At 43.2% G+C, this 15,185-nt stretch overlaps 1 protein-coding gene across 2 annotated transcripts in view; it reads left to right on the forward strand.

Annotated features, from left to right (window-relative positions):
- Nucleotides 1–15,185, forward strand: part of ITPKC (inositol-trisphosphate 3-kinase C) — a 151,656-nt gene that overhangs the window by 116,379 nt on the left and 20,092 nt on the right. The gene's annotated exons all lie outside the window — the stretch shown is intronic.

A 15,185-nucleotide genomic window follows, 5' to 3' on the forward strand; every position in this document is an offset into this window, starting at 1 on the left:
GGGGGGTACTTTACAGCCAGCCATTCCTACCAAAAGGCCGGAAGGACGGTGTAGCACCCCTACTGGACAATGCTAAGAACAGATACTACACTTGATCTTAGCCAAAAGACATTTATATATGGTGGTGTTTTGCTTGCTGGGGTATTCTGATGCAAATCAGGAATCTGGTTCCTGTCTTTTGTTTTTTCTGTTATTGCAAAATATGTAGTCTGTCTGAAATGCCTATTGTCTTCAAGTCAGGGAATCAGATGAATAAACTTAGCGGTTTCCTTGTGTAAGGCCAGCATGTGACTTAAATGCTAAAGACCCCCAGGAGATGGCATAAAAGGTGTTCCTATAGACCACTCCACTGTGATAGAATACAATTGACTCGCCCCCTCTGGCTCTTACAATGCACTCTTTATCCATGAATTAGCCTGAGACTGAAAGGCTGTGTGTTTAGGCGTCATGTTCAGCATCAATTAAACCCATTAACCAATGGCTATAAATAGTTTGCTGGAAGTTCAGACTGGTTGGTTAATGAGTCACCTGTGTGAACGCTTAAATCAGTGTGCCATTTGATAATTGATGAAATTAAAGTAGATAGGGGCTTTTGAGGTAGATGTATAATTATACGAGCCAGGGTAAAGTATCACTAATGGATTTAAGTTCTAATTTTGGAATGCTTTGTGTTCTTTTTTTTTTTTTGCTAAGTTTTAGATGGAGTGGGGGGTTTCTGTGACTTTTGTGTATCTGTGATAGGCTTGCTGGAGTCCAATTACACAATAGTTACAAGATTATATGTCAGTATTACATTTTATATCCCTGTATGTTGCGGTCGTTCAGGTGCTTATCTAATAGTTTTTTGAAGCTATCAATGCTCCCCGCTGAGACCACCGCCTGTGGAAGGGAATTCCACATCCTTGCCGCTCTTACAGTCAAGAACCCTCTACGCAGTTTAAGGTTAAACCTCTTTTCGTCTAATTTTAGTGAGTGGCCACAAGTCTTATTAAACTCCCTTCCATGAAAAAGTTTTGTCCCTATTGTGGTGTCACCAGTACGGTATTTGTAAATTGAAATCGTATCCCCTCTCAAGCGTCTCTTCTCTGGAGAGAATAAGTTCAGTGCTCGCAACCATTCTTTATAATTAATATCCTCCAGACCCTTTATTAGCTTTGTTGCCCTTCTTTGTACTCGATCCATTTCCAGTACATCCAGTACAATAGACCATAGACATTTGTCCCTGACTTGTGAGGAGCTTGCAAACTTGTGTCTACTAAGCCATACACTAGGACCTGTTCTATATTTAAAGTTGTTCTGGATATAGAGGGGCCTGTGAGTTTTGCCCCTTCTGCCCACTATATCGTGCAGGGTGCCCTATTGGCTAAAGCACCATCATGTGAGTGCAGGGAGAGCATTGTTATCCCTGTTTGAAGTTCAAATAGACCATCTGGAAGCTTGCAAAGCACCCCTTTTTTGTCTCCTTTGTTCCACTTGGCTGGGGAAGTGTAGAGTTGTACCTAGTACTCCTTGGGGGAGGAGGATGGAGAGCTCTTCCTAGCTCACTGCCTTAAAGTGGTTGTAAACACTTCCATATACCCAGTGAAGTGACTGGCCTCAGGTGAGACACAAAGGTGAAACCAATCCGCCTACATAAATTGTACCTGTTGATCTAAAGCTCCCACTTCTCTACGTCCATTCAAAGTGTGGAATTTTTAGCCTTTTCTGAGAGTTCAAAAAAGGGGGTGGAGAGCTAAAGTTACACTCTGCAGAGCTCAGTGAGGAGAGTTCTGAGAGCTGATTGGAGGGAAGAGACACACTCCCCTTCACATAGCACACAGGAACAGAGCTGGGACTGTCACTCTGCTGGAGGTCCCTCCCCTGTCACCATTTTTCTCTTGGTGTGAAGAAAACTTGTCATAAGTGATTCATGCTGATAGCAGAGGAACGAGGCAGCAGACAGAATTAACACTTAGTGCCCTGGATAGAAACAAGTACACACTATAGAGGGATATGCGTTGTTCATATTTCATGTCTTAAGTTTACAACCGCTTTAAACCAGCATCTTTCAGCAGTTGCTTCATCCTTCAGTGTCCCCTCCCCATGCTTGGCATAAACTCACCTGAATTAGAAGAAGACAAATTGGGTGTCTCCTCTTTTTCTGTGGTTAAATAAATAATTTTCTTCAAAGAACTTCTGTGCGCAGTTATTTCAGGCCTCTCTGAGGGGTTGTGTGGGAACACATTGGCCATGAAGGAACCTGGCAGTGGATGAAGCAAAGGGCACAGGTCTTCAGTATTCCTCCTGGACCATTACATGGAATGTAGTGACCGTGGTGATAAATGGTCACCTTTGACTGGTGTCTATTCCTAGGGCACTGCTCCTCTTTGCATAATTATCAGGGTAAACACTTCCCTCCGAAGAGCAAACACCAAGTGCCTATTTCTGTAGCGGTGTTTACTTGTGGATTTTTTAAAGTTATACTTTTGTGTATTTTTCCTTTCCAACAAGGGCCATGCGTCAGTAAATATGCGACAATTGTGTGCTGACCCGAGCAGGACAAAGAGATGGTGTTTGGATATGTTTCAAGTGGATGAGTCACAGATGGATGTTCTCTGCAGGGTTTAAGTTTGAGTTGGGATGGAATTGTTTCTATTGTGGTGTTAAATTTGGTTTGAGGTGTTGATTAAAATAAGTGGGTTCATTCTAAGTAAACCGAGAGCCTGGTCTGGTTCACCCATTTGTCTCTGTGCTTAGACGAACTGTAATTGGAGAACAAATTAGAATTTGAGAGCTTGCAGGATCTTTCAAGGCTGCAGAGTAATGTGCTTACATTAATTAAACTAGGTTGAAAAAAGGTGAGGAGCCCACTGTAACCCAACAGACAAACGTAGTTTGTCTGGGGATGAGGTGGTTTGTTGGAGACCCTGTCACCAATGTTAAAAAATTTCACATAAAAATCAATTATTTTACATCAGGTTGACTTTAACAGGGGTATGTCCATATATTTGTAGTCATATCATAGGAAGTTTTAGAACTAACTTGCCTTTTTCTTTTTGGCTTTATAAAGTTGGTGCCCATGCTTCATTTTGGGGTAGATCAAATCTCAGGACTAGAGGAGGTTTCCCTTGGGCACACAGTGACACTGGTGTGATGTTTTCAGGAAGACAATGGATTTCTGAGTTCCAGTCCCCATGTTCTTGTTGGTTGACAAGGATTATGGGCAGTGAGGGAACACTTCTCATTGGCTAAACCCTTCCATCGAAGTAGGAGGCATCAGATTAACATCAGCACGGTATTCTGGAGCACAGTTTTGGTGTCACCTGTCAGTCTTGTATCAGCTTTATGGGCGGCTTGACCAGCTGCACATAGAGAGTACTTGTTTTTTAACGGAAAAAAAAAAGTGAAGAGATTACATACCATTATATATGAGGGGCGTCCACATCAAACTCGGACTTTCATTTTACAGGTAAAAAAGGGATGCTACTGTGGTGGTACTGCACGCAAGTGGCAAGTGTGTCCTATTACTGATAGGCGGCGCACATGTGGCGGGCCAGTCCAGAGGCCGTTAATCAAGATGGCAGACAACAGTGTTAGTGTGTGCATGGAACCACGTGTGGTGATGAAGTTTCTCGATGAAGGCGTAAAAACCCACAGACATCTAAAGAAGACTTCAAGTATAGTACAGTGATGAGACGCTCAGCCTCAGTAAGAAATTTAAAAGGTGTAAATGTTTCAAAGATGGCCGTACGTCCACCATCATGGTGGACGTCATGAAATTGCACAAGAGGCAAATGTTTCTGATGATGAAGTGAAGCAGGCTATCCTAGGGTGGTTCAGGCGTACTGACAAATCTTTCTATGCCAAAGCTTTCCAGGCATTAGTTAAATGCTGGGATAAGTGTATAAATGTAGAAGGGGAGTATGTCGAAAAATAAATGCAGTTTCCACTCCTTGAAATTTGTTCTTTTATTATATAAATGCAAAAGTCTTGTTTTTACTTGAACGCCCCTCATATTTGAAGGGGGGGAAAAAAAGCATTGTGTGGCTGGCGTTCTGCTTAAATTCATAGCATGTAAAATCCTTTGGCGTACTAAACACCCATTGTACTGATATAAACTCCCAAAATGTAGACCATGTGCTTGTCCTGTGACAGGTGTACTTTAAACAGCAACCACCCAAAACTGAAATATTCGCTTTGGGTCACATTCCTTTTACTTGCTAAAGTTTGTATCGGTGGCTTCCTGATCATTCCAGAAAAACCACCTTCGGGTTGAGGATGGTCATAAATAGGCAGCTCTCTGGGGATGGGCACTAATGGGTAAGTAAGTCCTTTTGTTGTCCTTTGTTCACCAGGCAGATTTAACCTACAGCAATCTCCTTGACTCAGCTGATCTGATAGCACTGTGCATTTGCATTGAAATCTTATGTGTAGACAATTTCCTAAATGCTGAAAAATGTCTGAACAGAGGTCTATTTCTTTTTCTGTGGAGAAAATCAAACAAGTACTACCGGGAGTAAAAAGTGCCAGATACTATTTTGGTGTGATCACCTCAAGTGATATTAGACATTCGAATCAGGCACAGCCTCTTAAACAGTAAAGTTCAGTCTGCAGTAGCCCACTGCAACTAATCAGTATTCATCATTTTATTGTTTTTTTCATGAAGAAAAATGAAGTGTGTGTGGTCACTAATGACAACTGTAATTAGCACATTGCACTTGCTTGGTCTGCTCTGTATCTCCCCTAGGTAGATTTCCCCTTCGTTAGTGAGAAAAAAAAAAACGCTCTCCAATAGATTTAGAAAGAGCAACACTCTGGTTTTCGTAGATCAGGGAAAATTTGGAACCTTTGCTAGGTTTCTCTTGTTTTTTTTCTGATGAAACTCATCTCTTGGCTTGAGTTTTTGTAGGCTTCATTTGCCAGTAAGCCACCAACTCCCGCCCTCCAAAAAATAGGTTTCTGAAAAAAAAAACTGAATTTCCACAGGGAACCGCAATGTGGTGGCATTTTTTTTTTAATTTGTTTTTCCTAGCATGGGTAATGCTGATTCAAGACTTCTTGCAAAATTGTCAGGAATTCTGGATCATTCCGTCTTCCTGGATGTGTTTCTTTTGTGGGTTTTGCAATTAAATCTTCTATTCATTTTGTCTGTTTATGGGAAAGTACAGCAGTGACCAGATATGTGGGGAATCCAGTCATCTCTACACGATTACTAGCATTTTAAGGCCGTGAATTTTCCAAGCAACCAAAAGTAAATAGGGGCCGACACCTGGGTGCAGTGGCGTGTCGTAGCTTGCGGTAAACTAGTCTTGGCTGACTGGGCTGAATAGAATTTCTTGTTTTTTTTTGAAGATACTCTTCTCAGGTTTCTGCATACCTGTAGCACAATGTCAGAAGACACTGGTGTCACGCCAGGCTCCGCGTCTTATGGGTGAGAGTCGGCATGGAGATTGACATGTGGTGGGCTTTTCACCTGTCACAATGCTTCGCACCTCTGCTTCGAAATTGGCGTCAAAATTTTGGATTTGGCCTTAAGCATTTGTTAAACTTACCTTGGCTGCTTAGGGTAAGTAAGCAAGAAGGTAATCTTGTATGAAAGGGTTGTGCTGAGCATGCCCAAACGATGCAATGATTGGGACCAATTTTTATGAGTTGTCAAGCCATTGCTTGGATATGCCAGAAATCACTTCGTCTTTGGAGAACAAAGTCTTCTGAAATTTTTAGTGTTCTCTGTCCATAAAGTGAGTACGGGAAAGGATAATAGTTCGAATTAATTTAAAGGATCACCACACCAGGTAAGTTATTTCAGTTATGAGTGGATGCTAGTGGGCCTAACATCCCACTTCTTATAACTGCAGAACTTCAGTAGTGACATCATCTGAGCTATGGCTCTGCACCTCCAAAGTTTTGTAGCATGCCACTATATTAGAACAAAATCAAATTGCAAGTCATCCCTGGCTGCTGCCGGAGGTGGAGCTGAGACTTGGATTCCTAATTCTAGTGAAGCCAGAGTGTGACGCAGCTTCCCAGCTTACAACAAAATATTTTGGTGGACTGCCCTTCCAATGGCCAACAAATCTGTTACTGGTTAGTTTATTCCATTTGTAAAGCTGGCAATAGGTTATTCATTTTTTATTTTTTATTTGCAATTAGCCAGTGGGCTTGAAAGAAACAGATTCCGCCATCCATGCAACAGAGGTGGATAGAGGATTCCTCCCCACTGAGACATTGTATTCTGACAGCGAGGACTCTCCACTGTCAGAATACACAGATCAGCGGTGGAAGCTGCTGATCTATAAAAAATTCCCAACATTCCCAATCGACAGAAGTCGATCTCTTGAGCGGATAGGCCACATATGGAGCCAATGGCTTGATGCCCATGAAGAGAGAGCTGCTGCTCTCAGGCACAGCGGTTGATTGAGATCAGGCTCAGGTAAGTATAAGGGAGGGGGGGGGGCTGCACACAGGTTTTTTACCTTTTAACGCACAGAATGCATTAAGGTAAAAAAAAAAAAAAAAAACCTGCCTTCAGAACCTGCTCAATTAACAGGCATTGGAGAAGCAATTATTCCAGTTACATGCATGCTCAGATAATCTAACCATGCAACTTAAGTTGGCCACACACTAGTAGATTTTCAAACGAACATTCATATGAATATTATCAGTACGTTTGACGGCTTGATGAATAACTTTCAAAAGTACTTAAAAATTTAGTTTTCAACATTTTGATTTTGGAATGAATGGACTTTATTGAATGAAAACCTCCATACACTGTAATAAATTAGTTCACTGGAGAAAAACTTTTCATCCTGCTGTTTTGAATTTTCTCATCGGTGAGGTGAGAACCCACTTATAATTAGGAAATCGAACGAACATTCTTAAAACAGAAAATTTTGAAGGATGTGTTAGGAGGAAGGGGGAAGAACAGCCAGAGACTCCATGCACCATCTTGAGAAGGAAATAATGTTTGACCAAGGCTGGTTCAGTGCCTGGAGGCATTTTTTGGGGTGCACTGCTACCCACAGATGAGACAAATTGAGGCAACATTCATCTCATTTCTACAAATACCTTTTAGCCTTCTGATAGCTTTTGGCCTATATATAAGCTATCATCCTGCTTGACTAAAATGCATTTGATTATCAAATCTTTGTGATGACCCCAGCTTCTTATCTAAGTGGCCCTCAGTTCATATGACTTTCTGTTCTTTGCTCCTGTTGCTAGATGCTGACTGCTTGGACCTCCAGATGTTGGCAATGCACTTAACTTTTATTTTACAGCTGACTGCCGTCTGGGTAGGTGGCCTCGTAGATGGGCAGACCTTGATGGAAATTGCAAGATCTGTTTCTCCTTAAACTGATTACCTGGCAGTGTGACTGTATTTTTATACTTCATTTTTTTCCTGTGTGTGTACAGTGGAAAGAGTCTCTTTCCTTGGCAGACTTTGACCAGCCTTGAGCTTGGGAATGGCCGTTCCTTGCCCCACACATAGTCCAATTGTGCAAGTAGTGCTCAAGCTGTTCCAATGTTTATAAGAACTTAGGAAAGATTTGAACGGAATGGCTACATAAGTTATTCCACTGTCTGCTCTTGGCCTGGCTGTGTTTGTGTCACAGATGGACCATTCATTTACATTTATTTTAAAATTCTCTGTCTGTGGTGTTTTATCTGGAAGCCGTTCTACAGCAGCTGCCTATGTTACCGAATGCTGAGCCTCATGTAAACACTGCTGTTGAAAAAGCACTTTTCAGATGACAAATTTAACCATCCTAACAGGAAAATACAATCATGGAAAGCCAAAGCATTTAGTAAGCAGGGAGTCGTCACGTTACTGGATTCTGTGTACCGGATACACTGAGGAAGTTGGAAATTATCTTGGCCAAAGTCCCCCTGCCTTCAGATGTCCACAGATTTATATACAAAGCTGAAAAATTCACAGCGGGTTGGCGTTCTGCTGTACAGCATTGTTACAGTGGAGTTACGGAGTGTGAATACAAGCGAGGGTAAAAGCGGCCCTAGACAGGTCAAGATTGGCAGGTTGTGCCACAGACTTTGACAATGCTTGCAATACATTGCTGGTGTAGGTGTTGTGTATGTAAACCCAAACAATGAATGTCCCTTATTTCCTCCCCTTTGGTCTGTTAAATATAACAAAGTGTTATCGCATCAAAAGAGCTATGGGTGCCTCCCCGAGTTCCTCTGTCCAAATCCTGTAACTGCTACTGTGAATGCTGGCTTGGGAAGAGCTTGATGCATGCATTATAGGAAGGAAAGAAACCCCTAGACGCTGCACACCAGCAACACCCAACAGTCATAAAGTTAAAAGCATCCTTAGCCCAGCTTTGTTCAGGCCACGTCTACAGGGCTTAGTTAAGGAGGTCCTTCATGACTAAGCCCCATGGGTGGGGCGAAACACGTTGGTAACGAGGCCTGGACAGAGCTGGGCTGAGGCTGTTTTTACTCTGACTGTTGGGTCTTGCTGGTGAGCGGCGCCTGGGGGTTTCTTTTCTTTTACTATATTAAAAGTGCTTTGCTATACCTGTTCAACCTTAAAATACAGTTGATAATGCCTGAAACCTAGTGAGCTGAAAATTTTCTATACCTTTTTGACTATTCTCATTATATTTTTTTCTGTCCTGGGCTTGTCCTGGGGTGGCAATGTTGATGCTCCATAGATGTACAGTAGTCATGAGTGAGCGTTGTCACCCTAAGGCAGAAAGTGTGTTATGGCAGGATCATGAGGTGAAAACAAAGGCTGAGAAAAATACAACTGATGTAGCCACGATAAGGGCTGGTGAGCTGCAATATATGAAATTTTAAGGTCTTTGTTCGGTCTCTGAGATGGTGATCCATCGATCAACTTGGGTACAACCAGCATGTTGGATTTCTAGCATGCGATTTATTGCCAGTGGCCATAGACGCTAGCCGTAATTAGGGATGCACCGATACTGATACTCATACCTGACACATGTACGCAAGTTTAGAACCTACTTAAAAAAAAAAAAAAAAGTAGTGTTTATTTTATTTATTTAATTTGTCTGCATTGACTGGGGACAAGATGGGGATGAGGGGAATCCTTGGGATTGATAACTGGAGTTCCACTTTAAACTCGTCAATGTTTCACGGTTATACAATAACCTTACTCGTGGTTTATATTGGCGTGCTTACGGCTGAACTTAGACATTGCTGCGAGTCACAATTGCGTACGAGTCACATGGTCTGTCTACAAGAAAAGGAACTGAGGATGTCTGGCTATGGCAATCCTCCTGTAGAGGCCAAGAAATGAAAGCAGTTTTGATGTACTTGAAGAAGAAATGTATATGTTTGAAGCTGAAGGCTAAACAATGCATTAGTGAGGTTTTAATGTTGCAGTGCTTAGTGTAGTACTGTATGTGAATAATGATCGCATGAGTGCTTCCTACCATGGCATCAGTAGCTAGAGATCTGCCCCTTGCTCTCAAGCAGCCCGGCAGTGGAGTTAGGACTTTGTCCTTCCTAGGCACATGGTTTATCTCTTGGAACATTCATGTTTTCAGAACGGAGGTTTACACCCTCGTGCTGTCCCGAGGCTCTTCGGTGAGCTGCGTTAAGAGGTGGTCCTGCGACTCCCCCCAGACTCGGAGCTCATGTGGGTGGGGGGGATGCTGATGGATGTTTCCAGCGATGAGGTAATGGCTATTTTCTACAATAGATTTTAGAGACATTGCTAATATGACAGCAAGTGAGCGATTTTATAGAAAAAGGATCAATGAGCCCAAAAGGAAAACTGGTGTGACGGTGGGCATTCATCAAGATGGCTTGCCTAATGAAACCAATAACTTTACATCTGTTAAACATATGACTGGGTGGGCTGTACACATTTTTTTCTCCCTTTCTGTTGCTGCCTGTTAGTGCAGAGTAAGGATGAGCTCCGGCGAGTTCGCAAGCTGCACGTGCCGAGCCCGCCAGGAAGTCGGCACTGCACAGCGCTAATCACAAGCAGTGAGACATTTCCCAATGTGCTGCAGAGATCCGGAAATGTCTCACTGCCTGTGATTAGCGCAGTGCAGTGCCGACTTCCTGGCGGGCTCGGCACGTGCAGCTTGCGAACACGCCGGAGCTCATCCTTAGTGCAGAGATTATTTCCAAGGGCTATACTGAGATCATGGTAAGGCCGGACATACACGGCGCAAATTTCTTTCCTGCAACCATGGGTTGCAGGAAAGAAATTCGCACTATTCCTCCATCAACACAGTGAGTGCTGACAGGGGAATCAGCAATTGTCTTCTCCTGGTGGGGAAACCGTCCCCACCGGGACAAAACAGTGATTATTGCTAGCGGCTGCTATAGCCGCTAGCAATAATCGCAAGGGAATCTGGCAGGCTGGTTGTACCAAAGTTGATCGATCAAATCTCGGCTGTTTCCTGCTGAACCAGCCGAGATTCAAACTATGTATGGCCGGTCTCAAGCTGGCTATACACTGTACGAATTTCAGCCTTGGACTAAATTTGCTCTTTGGGTGGCCACCTCCAACCCGATATCCCTCTATTGAAAAATCACCAGAACTGGGCAGAAGATTGTTGGCTGCAGTTTTGAGAGTGGACAGGACTAGGTGTCCAAAAACAATAAGCAGAGTGGGAAATTCATCTGTTTGTGCTCTATAGCAAGGATGGAGGAATCTGTGTATGACCAGCATTAATGTGGTTGTGTTTATCCGCCTTTCTCAAACTTTTTACCCCAGAGGAACCCTTGAAATAATTTGTAGGTCTCGGGGAGCCCCTGATCAATTGGTGCTCAGTGGGGAAAATGGATCCTTACTTTGGTGGTCAGTGGGAAGGATGGCCCTTTTACAGTGGGGGTCAGAATGCTATTCCTACAGACAACTAAAAAGAACACTGGTGTCATACAGCTGGTTCTGCCAAGTAGCATTAAAGCCGGCCATAGAAGGAGCGATTTTCTTTGCGGCAATTTGGCCCTTGCTTTGTGCACTGGTCCAAATCATTTGGTGGAGGGGGGATTATGGTGTGGGGTTTGTTCTTCAGGGGTTGGGCTTGGCCCCTTAGTTCCAGTGAAGGGAACTCTTAAGGCGTCAGCATACCAAGACATTTTGGACAGTTTCATGCTCCCAACTTTGTGGGAACAGTTTGGGGATGGCCCCTTCCTGTTCCAACCTGACTGCGCACCAGTGCACAAAGAAAGGTCCATAAAGATATGGATGAGCGAGTTTGGGGTGGAGGAACTTGACTGGTCCGAACAGAGTCTTGACCTCAACCCGATAGAACACCTTTGGGATGAATTGGAGCGGAGACTGCGAGCCAGGCCTTTTCATCCAACATCAGTGCCTGAGCTCACAAATGCGCTTCTTGAAGAATGGTCAAACATTCCCATAGACACACTCCTAAACCTTGTGGACAGCCTTCCCAGAAGAGTTGAAGCTGTTATAGCTGCAATGGGTGAGCCAACTCAATATTGAACCCTACTGACTAAGACTGGGATGTCATTAAAGTTCATGTGTGTGTGTAAAGGCAGGTGTCCCAATACTTTTAATAATATAGTGTATAGCTCTTCGCTTTGGATAGAGTGAGGTAGTGTTTTCCCCTTTGTCGGGGTCTTTTTGGTGCCGTTGCCCCCACTAGGGAGTATCATCTCTCTATTTATTCTGGGAACCATTGGCAGAACGTGATGGGAAACCCAGCATTTGTCACTGGGCAAGAGCAGAGTTAAAATCTTACAATGAAGACAACTATTCCAGTAAGATGGGATTTGCTCTACTGTTGCGTCTTTGGAACAGGAAATTTAAATCAATCCAAATGGACACAGGCAAGGGGTGTAAATCATCCCCCACTCCCAAAAAAACTGGCAAACTGGGAATTCCTTTGGAGTCCCTTTCTGTCATTTTGATGATAAGAATTCATGTTGTTGCACCATACAGAGTTGTGGAATTCGGCTTAGTTTTGCACTCTGTTGCTATAGCTTTGCCGCTGTGTGATTTGCTATGCTGTCAGACCTGTGACATCACACTGGCCAGCCTCCCTATGGCCAGACGATGCCGGTTTTGTCAGAACGTAGGGAATGTTAATGACCCACCATTTATCTGTCTTCTCTCCATCACATCCTGTAGTCTGCGCACAACCACCCTCATTGTCTTTACATATAGAAACCTTTTACAAATATGTGATAGAACTGTAAGGTGTTCTGTTGGAACGACAGGTTTTTGTCTCTCTGGGCTCCATATATATCCACTTATGTTATTATCACTATTATACAGCATTTATATAGCTCCAACAGTTTGCGCAGCACTTTACAATATAAAGGGAGACAATACAGAAACAATACAATTCAATACAAGAGGGGTAGAATGGTTGGTTTATGTGTTCCCTGGTGGTCTTTGCTATGAATAATGCTGCCCATCACTATGCGAAAAATCGTTCAAACCCAAACGAAAGTTCGGCCGTGAGAGCAAACGATAATGCCATCATGTAATGACCCATAAATTGTTCAGTGGACATAAATGAATCAGTTTTTTTATTTGTTTTTTATACATATACCTACAGTATATACATACAGTTTCAGCAGACGTTGGCCTCCAAGAGAATTGGATGGTATGGGGGCTGCTGTAAAAAAAAAAAAAAAACTTACTGGCAAATTGGCTGGTCAGTGTATGTTCACCTAGGGCAGTGATGGCGAACCTTGGCACCCCAGATGTTTTGGAACTACATTTCCCATGATGCTCTGGCACACTGCAGTGTAGTTGAGCATCATGGGAAATGTAGTTCCAAAACATCTGGGGTGCCAAGGTTCACCATCACTGACCTAGGGCCTTAGGGAACTAAGTGGATTTTCACTTGTCTGTCTTTGCTTCCTGGGACTACGGAACATCCTCGGCAATCCTTTCTGTTGGTAATTCCTAAACCCGTCGGAACAATCCTAGAGCAAGTACTAGGTATTTTAAGTCTTGGCACAGTGCACACCTATCTGTCATGTGCACAGGTTCCTGCCTGCAAGGATAACACTAGAAAACGGTTTGGGTTACCTGGGACTCCATCCCCCACCTTTGCTATGGAGATCATTCCTCTGTGTGGGGTATTGTATAAATTGATTCTAGTGGATGAACTTTCCTAGAGACATACTAGGAATATTGATGTGTTTCTTCGCTCCAAGCATCAACAAGCCACAGATGCCTGGCCCAGCTTGTACATACCTCCGCCGAGCGTTTGGGGACCGGCCAAACACACCATTGTTTGTTCGGATTGGAGCCAGTCCAGCAGTTTAATGTATTTGCAGATATGTATAATAGGAAGTTTTAGCCGTCCCCTGCTGCCAAACATTGCAGAGCCCCCCGGGTTACTAATGAATTGGATGACTTCAAGCTGTCAACCACAACATCGTCCAGAACAGACATGTCTTCTTGTTTATGTCTTAGTGTAGGAAGAGCAGGCGACGCTTGTTAAAGTTATTCATGTTACTGAAACCACTTCTGCTGTATACTTACTACAACCTTCGGCTAGGATTATCGTCTTTCTCGTGTTCTGCATCATGTTGGGTGCTCATGGACATTCAAGTTCTGCCAAATGCTTGTTGGATGCCCATAGTGTTGTTCAGCAAGCTTTGCCTAACCACCAAACACTCACAGATTACGTCAATTAGAACCCTTTGCACCTCTTTGATGGGGTAATATGGGGAATATAGCTAATAGAAAGTATGTTTTCTTATATTTTTGTCTCACAGTGAGAGTTGTGGGAAAAATGGTTGCTAAGTGGCTCTCAAATGCTTACAACCCTTTCCAGACCCTTCCAGTTCCAGTGAGAACATCTGTTGCCTTTCACAATAAAGTAGTTGATAATGGGAATGCTGTTCCTAGAGGAGGTGCATCTTAAACATTACTGTGACCTCCTGGGGCGATTTTCCTTCACTTCCTGTCCTGGACACGCAAAAGGAAAACCTCCCATAGTAGGATAGTTGTCATCGGAACAGGCGTCCCCGTTGGATAATTTACCCTCACCACATACCCTAATATTTTAGGGTTTCTCCTCACTTTCTGTTTTGGTGACAAAGACAAATTGAGAGGGGATGGGGTGAATTTCCCTGGCGGGGACACAGGAAGCAGTAAAGACTTGGAAGAGGGGCCAACCCTTCCCTGCTAAATAATTATATTCCATCCATGTCTGAAAAATAACACGGTGCCACGTCTCTACAGTACTTTCATTTCTCACAACCCTTCCCTACTTTTTTTTTTTTTTTAAATAAAGTTTTTTTGCCTTTTTGTATACATTTAACCTAACAATAACATGTGAGATATTATACAAGTTATTCATCCAAATGAGAGTAGTGTTGCCAAGACCTTTAATGGAGGACTGGACGTCCCATAGTGAAGAATTTATGTGGTTAGATATGTCTCCTCCTCCCAAGTTCATCTCCAGGACTTCCCCAGAGCCGCTCCCATCCTTTGGAACTCTCTACCCCAATTAGTCTGGCTATATCCTACTCTTTCCACTTTTAGGTGATCCCTGAAAACATCTATTCAGGGAGGCCTATCCTGCCTTCATCTAACAACTGAATCTTTTACTTCTCCCATCAGTTCTTCCCTCACAGTTATTACCTTTTATTCCACTTGCCCCTCCCTATTAGATTGCAAGCTGTCTAGAACAGGGCCCTCCTACCCCTCTTGTATTGAATTGTAGATGTACTGTCTCCCTTTAAATTGTAAAACGCTGCGCAGACTGTTGGCGCTGTAGAAATCCTGTATAATAATAATATGTACATGCTAAAAGCTTTGAGTTTTACATTCGCAGTCTCACTTTCTTGCTTTGTAGTGCTACACAGTGATTGTGCTTTAGGGCTCATTTACATTTGCTTCGGCTTCAACACACATTAACTTCTAGTTTACACTTGCTTCAAAACAAGGCTTCGGACAGGCTCTGTTAAAGCTCTCTGAATGCTAGTCAAAGCCCCTGTCACTAACTAAAATGGTTAGCTTACAGTCCGGTTTACACCTTGCTTTTGCTTTGCTTCAAAAATTATACCCCATGTAGCTTTAGTGGTGCTTCAAAGAGTCTTCGAAGCCTGTAAAGCTTGCTTGAAGCCCCACCAAAGGCTCATCGAAGCCCCACCAAAGGCTCATCGAAGCCCCACCAAAGGCTCATCGAAGCCCCACTAAAGTCTTATTGAAGCACCAAGCAAATACAAGGTGTAAATAGGACTGTAAGCTAACCATTTTATTTAGTGACAGG

Source organism: Aquarana catesbeiana, linkage group LG09 (genome assembly GCF_042186555.1).
Source record: "Aquarana catesbeiana isolate 2022-GZ linkage group LG09, ASM4218655v1, whole genome shotgun sequence".
NCBI classification, from domain to species: domain Eukaryota; kingdom Metazoa; phylum Chordata; class Amphibia; order Anura; family Ranidae; genus Aquarana; species Aquarana catesbeiana.